Source organism: Perissodus microlepis, chromosome 10 (assembly GCF_051167445.1).
Source record: "Perissodus microlepis isolate ML-2025 ecotype Zambia chromosome 10, ASM5116744v1, whole genome shotgun sequence".
Taxonomy (NCBI): Eukaryota; Metazoa; Chordata; class Actinopteri; order Cichliformes; family Cichlidae; genus Perissodus; species Perissodus microlepis.
In genome coordinates, this window is record NC_140470.1 from 218,751 (window position 1) to 232,646 (window position 13,896).

Sequence of the window (13,896 nt, forward strand, 5' to 3'; positions counted from 1 at the left end):
AGCTGAAATCGGCGCGGAAAAACTTCGACGCCATCACCGAGGCCTACGACAAACTGGTGGGAGAGGATGTGGTGAAAATCGGCCAGCTGCGGCTGGTCACAGAGTGTTACAAAGGAGATTGCTGAGATTCGTTTGTCACGAAAGGCTGATTCTTTCAATGCACGCATCCTACGGTGACATTTTTATCATGTATTCACAGCCACCGGAGGCGCTGTACAGCACCGAGCGCCTGAAACACGGACAGTTTGTTGATATTGTAATCAAAAATACAGCCCCGGGGGGGAGGGGGGACATTTTAAAAACGCACCCCCCTATTGCGCATGTCCCTAAATGGTATGGCCTGGATAGGTCATCATTTCCCTCTGTGGCTGCCACTCCCGTTTCAATTTTTCTCCTAGTTTCGGGCAGGCTCTATGATGTTCGTCCACAGGAGGCGCTGCACAGCACCGAGCGCCTGAAACACGGACAGTTTGTTGATATTTTTTCATGTAAACCTTTTTTTTTTATGTAAACCCGTTCTTGACATATCTACTGAGATTCGTTTGTCTTGAAAGGCTGATTCAACCCCGTTGTTGACTTTTATTTTGCCTTCCAGTGTCACGGTTCTGGGTCATGTTGACCCAGCTTTCTGTTTTTCATGCTTTGGTGTTTTTCTAGATTATGATTTGATTTATCAGTGATACTGTTTTGATTATGATTATTATTTAGTAGGCTTGGTCAGTGTCAAGTCTGTCTCTCTCTGTCTAGTCCGTGTCTTAGTAAAGTGTGTTTTGTTTCCTGTTTTACTTTGAAGGTTCTTGTTCCTGTTTGATGTCAGTGTTCCGGCTTTGCTCTCCCTGTCTCGTTAGGTCTTATTCCTCCCAGCTGTGTCCCCCTTCTGTCTCTAATTCCTTGATGACTCCCTCAGTGTATTTAAGCCCAGTGTGTCTTTTTGCCAGTGTCGCGTCGTCCCTCATGCTGTGTGGATCTCCCTGTGAGTTTTAGTTTGTTGTTCCCAGTTTAGTTTAGTTTAGTTTAGTTTAGTTTGTATGTTTTTTCCCTGCCAGCAAATAAAGCTGTGATTTTGAGTTCATCCCCTGAGTCTGTGAGTCCTGCATTTTGGGTCCAACTCCTGCCTGCCACACAGCGGTTCATGACATCCAGATTGCCTCAGTTGTATCGTGAGTGTAATTTCAAATAAAATAAAATAAAACTCAGAAGCGAAGTGTGTTGTATTCTTCTTCTTATTATTATTATTATTGTGATTATGCTTCATTTTCATGTACTGGGGTATCAATGACCCCCACGCTGCCGCAGCAGCTTCTGTGCGTGGCCCCCAAGTGCTACGTTTTCTTTCCCGATCCCCTGACAAAACCCATTAGAATCGCTCTGGGGCACTCGACGACCCCAAATGATCGTTCTGGGGTTTTTTTTCATTTTCATTCACCTGTCTCTACTGAGGCTGGGGTACTCTGGGACCCCCGGGGTCTGGGGCTGCCCCGAAGGGGAGCACAAGGGTTAAACACTTTAGGTATATAAAACATGTGAGTTGTGATTTTATGTACTGTATAGCCTGTATAATAAATAAATATGTAGCCCAATAAGTATAAAATCCAGAAAGCTACACAACATGGAGCGGTTCATTTACAAACACAAGTCACAAGTCCAAGTTTTTTGTTAGAAAAAATCAAATTGTTACATGCTTAAATTACACAAAATGTCAGAAATCTGCACTGTCATGAACAAAAATTTGAACCTAATTTTTCATGATTTGTTGGATTAACCCTCCGAGGTCCAAAATATAACTGGCCATTTTTGACTCCTTTTGATTTTACATTTGTATTTCACCTTCAAATTGTTTCATTTTGGGTTTTTTCCCCTTTGCCTTGTTTGGTATCATGTTTTTTTTCCAGCTCAACCTCACGTGTCTGAATTTAGTTGTTTTTTCATTGACATACTGTATTAGTATTACTCTCCTGAAATCACACAAAAACTTAAAATCCTAGTTCTATTTGTTTTTACTGTAAAAAAAACCACAGACATGTTGAGTAAATTATTTTTATAACTTGAAATGCAAATATAAATTGTACATTCTGAAAACTTATGCACACATTTTGTGACCATATACAACTATTTATCTAAAAATGCAGCCAATACACCTGCTGTTGTTTAATTTTGTACAATCAATCAAAAATATTAATAAAACTTAAATGAGAGAACATTTAAGTTTAAGATAAGTATAAGATGCCCCACAAATTATGTGTGCCAGTTTAAAAAAAAGTGTTTTTCCACGAAAAGACAGAGGAGAAGAGCACAGGGATAAACCTGCAGGTCTGACAACAGGAGGCGTATCACTCCACTGGTTTTCTACTTGGTGAAAGTGTTTACATTGCAATGTGCCTTTGTGACATTCATTAGTGCCCTCACTGACACCAAAACAAAACAACGACTACACAACAGACTAACTACACAAGACAACACAACACACTAACTATACACTCCACGCTAAACGGCACAAATCTCCCGCATCTAAAAACTCTCTCTCTCTCTCACACACACACACACACTCTCTCTCGCTGCCATTACCGTCACTTCCAAAACTTTCCCCTCTTCCTAAACAACCAAACCCCACATGTTGACTTTTTTTTTGTGGTCAACATGATACATTTTTTTCCACCAATAGGAAAGAGGTGGCTGTCTTTTTCTTTCTTTACTGTTTTTGCGCTGTCCTTAGAAAATGCTTCCCCCCCCACACACACACACACAAACACACACACAAAACCGTGATGACAGTATTTAGAAAAAAGCATGGCTGATATATATATATATATATTTTTTTATCATAACTCTGGATTTACTGGCCGGTAATTAACATATTAAAAGTGGTGTATACTTTGACATCCGAACGTTCAATACAGGCTGAAATAGAGACACAGCATGGCTACACCTTGTTGCTGTGTCAGCTTAAATCAGTCATGTGATTTGGAGTTGCAGTGTGTCCGTGGACCCCAGAGGGTTAATAACACTCACCTTCATTCCATTTCCAGAGTGTAACAACCAACCACCTGTGTGAAATCCAGAGCTTAACCAGACTAGAGTCCACTGAGACCGTTCAGGAGGCCGACCCGGGGGTCGACAGCACAGGAGTCCGAGCAGTACAGGTGGCCAACCCGGGGGCCAGCGACAGGGATGAAATGGGTCCGGAGGCCGGCCACGTAGAAGGCAGCAGCGGCGAGGAAACAATTCAGGCGGCCGACAATGCTGACGGTAGTGGCGGTGGCGACAGAGCCGGTCCGGAGGCCGACCACGCGGGAGGCAGTGGCGGCGGCGACAGAGCAGGTCCGGAGGCAGGTACTAGAGTTAAATATAAACGCTCCAACTAAAGAAAGAAAAGGAAGGTCGTGGGCTTTCTTGTCTACGAGAATATTATTATGCAGCTCAATTAAGACCATTGATATGTCTCTGTTGTCCAGATTACACCGCCGGATGGAAAGATGTTGAAGGAACAATAGTTAAAGGAAAACCAGTTACAGCTTTAATATAACATAAAATTGCAGAATAAAATACACATGGCAGATGAACCCATACTACAAATAATAATATCTGCTTGGAAAGAAGTAATACGAATTTGCGGTTTGGAAAATGCCTCCAAGGTTTTAAGATGGTGTGCATATGATTCAGAGTTTATCCCAAATCAGTACGATAATAGATTCAAAAACTGGATTTCAAAAGTATAACTAATTATTATTCATTTGTCCACAAGGGGGCATGCCAAAGCTTTGAAAGAAGTAAACATGATTTAGGCTCAGACGACTTCTTTAGATATCTACAGGTCAGAAATTATTTTAATCAAAACTTAAAAGTGAACCTAAACGAATTACAATTTGTAGAAACATTTTTATTATTAACCAAATCTGGAGCGCAAAGCAAAATTATTTCCAAACTATATAACAGCATCCTGCGGTGTAAAAACGACAGCACTCTGTATATTAAAGCAATGTGGGGAAAAGAAGGTAATTTGTCAATTACAGAGTTGGGGCCACGCATGCATGATACAGTGGGCTACCACTGGGTCTAATGTTTGGCGTGAATTTTGCTGGAAAAGCATCATGAGATTTTTCATCACCCCTGCTCAACAAAGATATCGGGGAACTGGTGATAAATGTTGGAGATGTGGGGGAGATGGAGCTAACCGTTTCCATATCTTTTGGGATTGCAAAGTTATTCGCCAGTATTGGTCTCTAATCCATGAACATCTACAAAATGTTTTTTCATTTGTTTTTCCTTTCACCTTTGAGACCATATTTTTGTGTTACGTACCAGTGGATAAACTGAATTCCAATGATAGAAGACTCTTGTATATCCTACTGGCCGCAAGTAAAAAGCCTCTTACGAGGAGATGGCTTAAGCCTGAACCACCAACGATGGAAGATTGGATACACTCTGTACAAGAGATCTATACGATGGAAAAATTGTCATTTTCTCTTAAAGTTCAGAGGGATACCTTTTACAGAATATGGTCTAAATGGACAGAATATATTAAGCCTGTGAGGTGTGATTTTTTTATGAACCATGCTTTTTTTTACGTTAAAGCTCTGAGTATTATGCGAACTTACCCACCCTGCTACCTCCTAACCCAAGTCTTTTTTTTTCCTTTTCTTTTCTCTTATCTTTTTTCTTTTTTTTCCTCTTTTTTCTTTTCAACTATAAGTTAAAAAATGTGAAAGCAAAGATAGTGTAAAAAGCCATACTACTATTGTGTTCAATTGCTTTCTCAATAAAAGAGATAATGTTATAAAATTTGCATTTTACAATTTACAGTTTAAAGTGGTTTAAAGTGAACAGTGTAGCAGCTTGTAAACTTGAGCAGATTTTCTTGGGAGTAAAAATTGTCCATAGAGCAGCATGTCAGAGGTAGTGGTGTGTAAAGTGCAAGAGTCAGTTAACGGTTTGTGTGGGTGTGTGTGGTGGGGGGGGGAGTGGGAGAGCCGGTAGTGAGTTCAAGAGTCTGATGGCTTGTGGGAAAAAGCTATCCCGCAGTCTGGAGGATCTGGCCCCAATACTGCGATAGCGTCTGGATGGAAGGAGAGAAAAGAGTCCATGTGAGGGGTGTGAGGGGTCAAGCACAATGCAGGAGGCCTTACTGATGCAGCGCTTGTGGAAGATGTCCCGTAGCAGTGGGAGAGATGTTCCGATCTTGGCAGCTGCTTTAACAATCCTTTGTAGCTGGCTGAGGTCGCGACTTGGCAGTTTCCAAACCACACGGAGATGCAGCTGGTCAGAACGCTCTCTATGGTGCCCCTGTAGAACATGGTGAGAATGGAAGGAGGAAGGTTGGCCCGCTTCAGGCATCTTAGGAAGTGGAGGCGCTGCTGGGCCTTTTTGGTGATGGAGGTGGTGGTCCAGGTGAGGTGGTCTGAGATGTCAACTCCCAGGAACTTGCGGTTGACATGCGGTTAACAGTCTCTACCGTGGATGCTGATTGGCGTGTGGGTGGAGCGAGATTGTCACAGATTCGGACGGACTGAGGCCTCTCTGACAGGAAATCTAGTATCCAGTTGCGGAGAGAGGTGCTCAGTCCCAACTTGCTAAATTTGTCTAACAGTTTTTGTGGAACAGTCGTGTTGAATGCTGAGCTAAAGTCTATGAACAGCATTCTGACACAGGCATCTTTCTTGTCCAGGTGGGAGAGGGAGAGGTGAAGTGCAGTGGAAGTAGCATCCTCGGTCAACCTGTTCGGCCAGTGAACAGGGGAGGTTGCCCTTCACATGTGCCATGACAAGTCTCTCGAAGCACTTCATGATGGTGGGTGTTGGGGCGATGGGACAGTACTCATTCAGGCAGGATACAGAGGATTTCTTTGTTACTGGGATGACAGTGGTGCTGAAGCATGCTACGACGATCATCTGGCTCAGCGATGAGTTGAAAATGTCTGTGTGGGATGTCGTCTGGTCTAGCAGCTTTCCGTGGGTTGACCTTGGTGAGTATCTCCATCACAGCTGTTTGATGCAGGCTTGTACTATCTGACGGCCTGAATGCCCTGCCATAACCTGCAAGAGTTTTTTGTGTTGTGGAAGTGGCTCTGGATCTTTTGTGCATGTGCACGCTTTGCTTGTCGGATGGGGCGAGAGAGGTGGGCTCTGGCTGTTCTGAGAGCCATTTTATCTCCAGACCGGAAAACAGCATCTCTCTCTCTTTCTCAGACATGCACGTACCACTGCAGTGAACCAGGGCTTCTCATTGGCTCTCGTGGTGATGTTTTTGGAGACCGTCTCTGTGCACTTACTGATGTAGCAAGTCACAGTGAACTCATCCAGGTCCAAGAAGCCATTTTGGGTGGCTGCCTCTGAACATGTTCCAGTCTGTGCACTCGAAGCAGTTCTGAAGCCCTGAGACAGCCCCACTCGGCCAGACTCTGATGGTTTTCCTGGCAGGTGTTGTGCGTTTCAGCAGTGATGTGTAGGTGGGCAGCAGCAACACAGTGGCATGGTCAGATGAGCCGATGTGCAGGCACAGAACTGCCTTGTAGGCTCCGCACACGTTGGTGTAAACTGTATCCAGGCAGTTCTTTTTCTGGTTAGAAAGTTCACGTGTTGATGGAATTTGGAGAGGACTGTCTTGAGATTCGCATGGTTGAAGTCACTGGCTACAAAAAGAAAAGCTTACTGGTGTGCAGTCTGGAGCTCGTTGATAGCTGGAGACAGCTCTGCTAATGCCATGTTAGCATTAGCATTTGGTGGGAGATACAGTGCTATAACAAGTATTGAGGAAAACTCTCTCAGTAAATAGAAAAGATGACACTTTAATATTAAAAATTCCACCTGTGGTGAGCAGTGGCGACTCGCTTCAGCCGAGTTCGTGCACGTTTCCGTGATGATGAAAACACAACAGTTCTTTACTTCACGCTGGGTTGAATTCTGGAGCCACAGATAATCCATTTTATAGTCCAGGGAGTGAACGTTGGAGAGTAGTGGTGCGCAGATCGATATTGAAATAGCGATTCTTCCGATACCAGTAATTTATGTTCTAGAATTGATTCTCATGTTAAAACATCGATATTTTAGTACTTTGGGGTAAATTTGTAGTTTTTCATTAACAGGAACACCGTGGAAAGAAACTATATCATTCAGATCGTCTAAATGGGAAGGAACTACTTCCTCCTAGGCCTTTCACAGTCATATGCGAAATACGAAATGTGTCAGCCCCTGGCGTGCGCACTCATAACAATGGCTGATTGTGAACGGAGTCATGTGCGGACGTATTTTACCTCCACAAACGGTCGAGACGTGGTTTGCGATACATGTGGCAAGACAGTGAGGTGTTGTGGCAACACCACTAACCTAGTCAAACACCTCAGAGTAAATCATATCACAGAATATGACGAGCTTATGTTGAGGCGAACTGAAGAGGAGGAGAGGGACAGGTGCTGCTAGGGGAGACAGACGTCTCTGGCAGAGTCCTTTAGTGCTGCAGGCAGGCAAGGTGTTCAAATAGCGCACAACTTCAGTTTTTTTATTTCTATAGGATAATTCTGCATTATTAAGCAATATGAACAAGTAGTCTGATGTCCTGTAATCATTATGACGCTATATTATTACAATTACCTAATACAATTATATATTGTATTATGAAATACAATGAAACATTAAGTTTTTGTACAGAGTATCGGTATTGGATCAGTATCGTCGATACCACTCTGAATTTTACTTGGTATCGGATCAGAAAGGAAATCAGTGGTATTGCACATCACTATTGGAGAGCAGGATGTGCTGTGCTGTGCTGTTTTTCCTGATTTTGTCTGCATGTTGTAGGTGGTCTGCATCGTAACTCGTTCATGAAACAAAAACAAAACAATACACCATAAAAAGGACTCTGAATTAGCCAGAGCACTATCAGCTGCTGCATGCTTGTGGTGCCGCCGGAAGTATAGGGATAGAGAGGGCTTAGGCCCGTCAGTCTATTCATACCAGCTGTCCCCTATCCCAGTGGTCCCCAACCCCCGGGCCTCGGACCGGTACCGGGCCGCAAGAGTTGAAACTCAGGTGTGAAATGTATGGTTTTCAGGTTTTTTATCGGTTTTCAGCGTTATTTTGTTATTGTTTTTATCGTTAACTCGGTTTTCCTGGGTCTTTTCACGTGTGTTATGAATAAGTCTTCTTTATTTCGGTACCGGTACTAGTTTTTATTTTGTTGTATTTATCCGCGACACCGGCCGGTCCATGAAAATATTGTGGCGCAAAAAAGGTTTGGGACCGCTGCCCTATCCTATGCTCTTTTCACAGTAAGACATCTATAGAGACTGAATAGTCTTAAGATGCCACAAGAAAAAGGTTAAACATTATGTACTGACGAGACACAAGTTCTGCACAAGAAAAAAAATCATTATGTTAGAAAAAACATAATGATGAGCAAATAATTTCTCTGAGGCTAGTTCTGCTGGAATGTTTCTTTCTGTTAAAGGGGAGTTTTTTTCCCCACTGTTGGCAAATTCTTTCTCACAGAGGTTCATCTGATTTTTGGGGTTTTCTCTGTTTCCTTGGTATTGTTGCAGGGCCCTTACCTTACTATATAAAGCACCAGGAGGCAACTGCTGTTGACTGCGTTCTAAGTCTTTTTTTATATATATTATTCTTTTGTAACTATATTTAAACGTTTTCTCTTGACTCTGCACTTAATTTCACTTAATAATAAAGATATTCAGATTCTGATTGTGACTATATAAATAAAATTGAACTGAACTGGCCACAAGATGGCAGTAATGAAAAGGATGAATGCACATGAGGAGCTTTATGACAGCACTGTCTGACATGAAAGCAGAGAGATTGCTTTATTATGGCGCGTTTTTATTTATATATTTTTAGATTTGACTTGTTCTGACTGAATGCCACTGTTAAACAGGCAAACATGACTTTCAAAAATTCAGAATCATCAAGACAGAGAACTGCTGCTATATAGCACAGATCACCTCTTTCTGTCAGGGTCCTGGGCTTTGCACATTTAAATTCTTTATTATTTAATAGTCCATTTGGTTCTTACTTTGATTGCTTATTCTTGATTGACACTTGCCTAAGTATGTTGAGTCTTAGTTCTTTGTTTCAGTTAATGCTTATTTCAGTTAGTATTAGTATCTGAGCCTTTCCCTTCTGTGTCAAGTTCATTTGTTCAGTCTGTGTTTTGTAACTTTGTTTATATTGGTAGTGCATATTATTGTATTAGTTCTACTTTTTGTTGCCTCATGTGTGGTTACTTTCAGCTGTGTTTCATTTGCCTGATTTTCTCTTGTATTTATTGTCTCTGTCATATGTCGAGAAACATGCTGCTGCATATTTCCTACTGTTTCTGGTCATGGTGTAATTACTCATCATGGCTCCTGGGTTTTGCTTTCTGTTTTTGGTCTGTATTTTCTTTTCATCATTCCTGCATTAGACACTTATCCTCAGTGTTTTCCATTTGGGGCTTGTAAATATGCAACCAGAAACCACTGTATACCGGAGTGTGGTGCTGTCACTTAGTGTTTGCCCTCTCTGCAGTATGACTTCCTGTTCCTGCTACAACACACAGTAGTGTTTTGTGTAGCTTATCGGTGTACCTTTTTAATTCCAAACTTTTAGATAACAAATTTTTCAATTTCAGTTAATGTTCACAAAGCACACTCTTTGTTGAATCCTGCTGATTATATTTGCTAGCTCATGGTGAGTCTCAATAGCAGCATTGCTTCTTCACGTGTCCCTCCAGCTTCTTCCTCAGTGCTTGCTCAGTGTGAAAGATGTTTAGCTACTCCTCAGCCTCTTTATTTGGGATTCTATTTTGAGACCTGTGAACCTAGAAACACCAGCAACCCTAGTAAATTGTCTTCCATGGGCCAGAGCAGGTAACACTGCTGGCTAAAGAGAAATGTAAATTCTGTAACATTATAATTCATGACCCCAGTATGACACCAATCAGAGGTCACAAAAATTAAAAGGTAGACAGGACAAAGACATCCTGTGGAAGAGAGCCAGAGATTAATAACAAGTATGATTCAATGCAGAGAGGTCTGTTAACACATAGTGAAGAAGAAACACGTAGTGCATCATGGGAATCCCCCAAGAGCCTACACCTATTGCAGAATAACTAAGGGAGGATTCAGGGTCCCCTGGTCCAGCCCTAACTATATGCTTTAGCAAAAAGGAAAGTTTGAAGCCTAATCTTGAAAGTAGAGATAGTGTCTGTCTCCTGAATCCAAACTGGAAGCTGGTTCCACAGAAGAGGGGCCTGAAAACTGAAGGCTCTGCCTCCCATTCTACTTTTAAATACTCTAGGAACAACAAGTAGGCCTGCAGAGCGAGAGCGAAGTGCTCTAATAGGGTGATATGGTGCTACAAGGTCATTAAGATAAGATGGGGCCTGATTATTTAAGCCCTTGTATGTGAGGAGCAGGATTTTGAATTCTGGATTTAACAGGAAGCCAATGAAGGGAAGCCAAAACAGGAGAAATCTGCTCTCTCTTTCTAGTCCCTGTCAGGACTCTTGCTGCAGCATTTTGGATTAGCTGAAGGCTTTTCAGGGAGTTTTTTGGACATCCTGATAATAATGAATTACAGTCGTCCAGCCTGGAAGTAATAAATGCATGAACTAGTTTTTCAGCGTCACTCTGAGACAGGATATTTCTAACTTTAGAGATGTTGCACAAATGGAAGAAAGCAGTCTTACATATTTGTTTAATATATATACATACATATATATATATATATATATATATATATATATATATATATATATATATATATATATATATATATATATATATATATATATATGTATACATATATATATACATACACACACACATATATATATATATATACATACACACACACACACATACATATATATATATATATATATATATATATATATATATATATATGTATGTGTGTGTGTGTGTGTGTGTGTATGTATATGTGTATGTATGTATATGTATAAAAAGCCCACAATTACCCACGACTATAACCAAAACAAAGGAGGAGTGGACTTTTTCTTTTTTTCAGTTTATATTAAAGGTCTACTGCTGAAAACAAAACAAAACATTTTTTGTCTTTTCTTGATGTAAATATCTATGGGTCGAAATTGACCCGTAACACCATAGATGCCATTTTAGTTATTAATCTTAAAATGAAAAAATCAATAAAACAGATTTATTTAAGAGATGTGTCCTATACCCCTCAGTAATAGTCAGGTAACACAAAAACCTTTTGTTTATTAATATGATTCTCTTGAGGTTAATATTACTATTTTTTTTCTATTGAAATCGAGGGGTATAGTGACAAAAAAAAAAGGCCCACACCAAAAGTATTAAAACCAACATTTTCATGGATAAGGAAGCCTAACAAGGTAACCAAGAGATGGGAAACAAATTGGATGATAACTTGTTTTTGTTTTTAGTGTATTTTATAGCTGATTTAATTCACGGGTCAAAACCGACCCGTTAACATAAGAGATGATAACAGAAAGCTAACACAAGAGGAAGGTTAAAGGGACAGGAGTGCAGAGACTTTGTCCAACTCCAGACCTCGAGGGCCGGTGTCCTGCAGGTTTTAGATCTCACCTTGGGTCAACACACCTGAATCAAATGATTAGTTCATTACCAGGCCTCTGGAGAACTTCAGGACATGTTGAGGAGGTCATTTAGCCATTTAAATCAGCTGTGTTGGTTCAAGGACACATCTAAAACCTGCAGGACACCGGCCCTCGAGGCCTGGAGTTGGACACCCCTGCTTTAGACTGTGCCACGAATGCTCCACTTTGAAAAGTTACTTTTGCACTGAGCTTTTGTAGAGCTATGGCCCAACATGTAAGTGTGCGTGTGCATTATGTGTCAATTAGTGTGGTGATGTCCAGTTGTTTTATATACAGTGCCAGGCGATAGAAAAACCCTCCTGCGTCCGCACTTTTTGTTATGATCAGCCTTTTTTTTTTATTCCACTTCCTTTACTTTCATCACACCCAAATTTGCTGACATTTGTAAATCCTTATATTGATGTTATGATTATTCTTCTTTATTTTGAGAAGATGATTGCTATTCTCACAGCAGTCTAGCATCCACAGTTTCCCAGATATCATTTTCAAATTAAATCACCTAAAGTTGATTTAATTTAGGTGAAAATCAGGTCAAGCTCAATGTCACACCAAATGTGAAAATCGGTTTTATAAACGTAATTGTCTAACTATTTTTATGGATTGTCTTCCAACTTTATAAAAAAATATTCTAGGCCTTGGGGGACACGAGTACCTAGGCTAAGCCTAACCTTGACCTTTATTGTTAGCATTCAAGGTCAAAGTTGGCCTTAAAAAAATTTCAAGAAACCATATCAAGTAATATAGCATATAAAGGGGCACGGAGAGAGCTGTGCAAACACTCGTTATTTTTTTAATACGACACCCTACAACAGGGGTGGGCAATTCCAGGCCTCGATGGGCCGGTGTCCTGCAGGTTTTAGATCTCACCTTGGGTCAACACACCTGAATCACATGATTAGTTCGTTACCAGGCCTCTGGAGAACTTCAGGACATGTTGAGGAGCTAATTTAGCCATTTAAATCAGCTGTGTTGGTTCAAGGACACATCTAAAACCTGCAGGGACGCCGGCCTTCGAGGCCTGGAGTTGCCCACCCCTGCCCTACGACATAACAATGAATGGATAAAGTTTTACAAACTCACACACTATAAATAAAAATCTCAAGTTTACACTTTGTAGAAGCCAAAAGTTTCAGCCTGTTCAGAGCTTTGGTTTGGCTGATTGGGACCCACACCCAGTTTCACACCTTGGCTCAGGCGATTAGAGGATCATCAGGGGGTCCTTTTGTTCCTCTGTGGGGGGAAACTCCCACTAGGTTTAAATCTGGGACTCTCCACCATTTGACCTTAGAACTGAAGAAGCTTCTCGGATGAGAGGTGAAACGTCTTCAAGTAACTTAAAGAAGTCCAGACGCTTTTCTTTGCAAGCTCCTTTGAGTACGATGACCTGGATGACTGAGAACCTTCACAGACACGTTTCCATTGGATCATCTCCAAACTTTAAAGCAATATATTAGTCATTGGGGAACATAAGAACTTTCTTTGTTTGAGCTCTTTAAAACATGTTTCAATACACCATTTTATAACTTCACAGTAAAACAAGAAGATTAATACACTACACTAGATTTCTATGTTACCAAAGCTGACATGAGCATTAAACATCAGTGTTTTAGTTTAGCTCTTGGCCTTTGTGGGGAGTTGTGCTCTCTCTCTGTGCTTTTGAGGTGGGGTCTGTCGCTCTGATGCACATATTTTGGGAGACTCACGTTGGGTTATGTCGTAGGTTTTCAAAGGGTTTTGCAGATAGGACACAGCCATGGTGGAGATTTCTTGCTAAACCATAAATCCTGAGTAACTGAGTTTAACATAATTATGTTTTTTGGACTGACTGCATTTTAAACATGACGTCAAAATATCAGTTGTGTTGTGTCCCTGGGGAGAAACTGTTAGAGGGGGATTAAACATTCACACCAAACCATTTTCTCTGTGTGCTCTTATTTTTTTTTAATTCTTTGAACCTTTTGCTCTTTGACTACTCTTCTGATGGCTCTGTCATTCCCTCAGGACTTGGCTGACTCGACTAGTACACGAGCTTTACATTGAAGGCCCAGAGCACCAAGATTCATGTTTTTACAAACAGAAAAAAGTTAAAATAATAGCGAAAAAAATGAGCCACGCCGTCTTGCTGTTCTGTTTACAGTGAAGGCAGGTTTAGAAAGTCGGTTCCAAGCTTTTGAAATGTGGATAAACTTAGTGAAAGTTAGAAAAACATCAAAATAAGAGAGAAATGTACAGTATCTCCAAAAGTGGCACATATACAAGCCCCTCTGTCTGTCTGCCCTCACTTACCATCACCTTCTC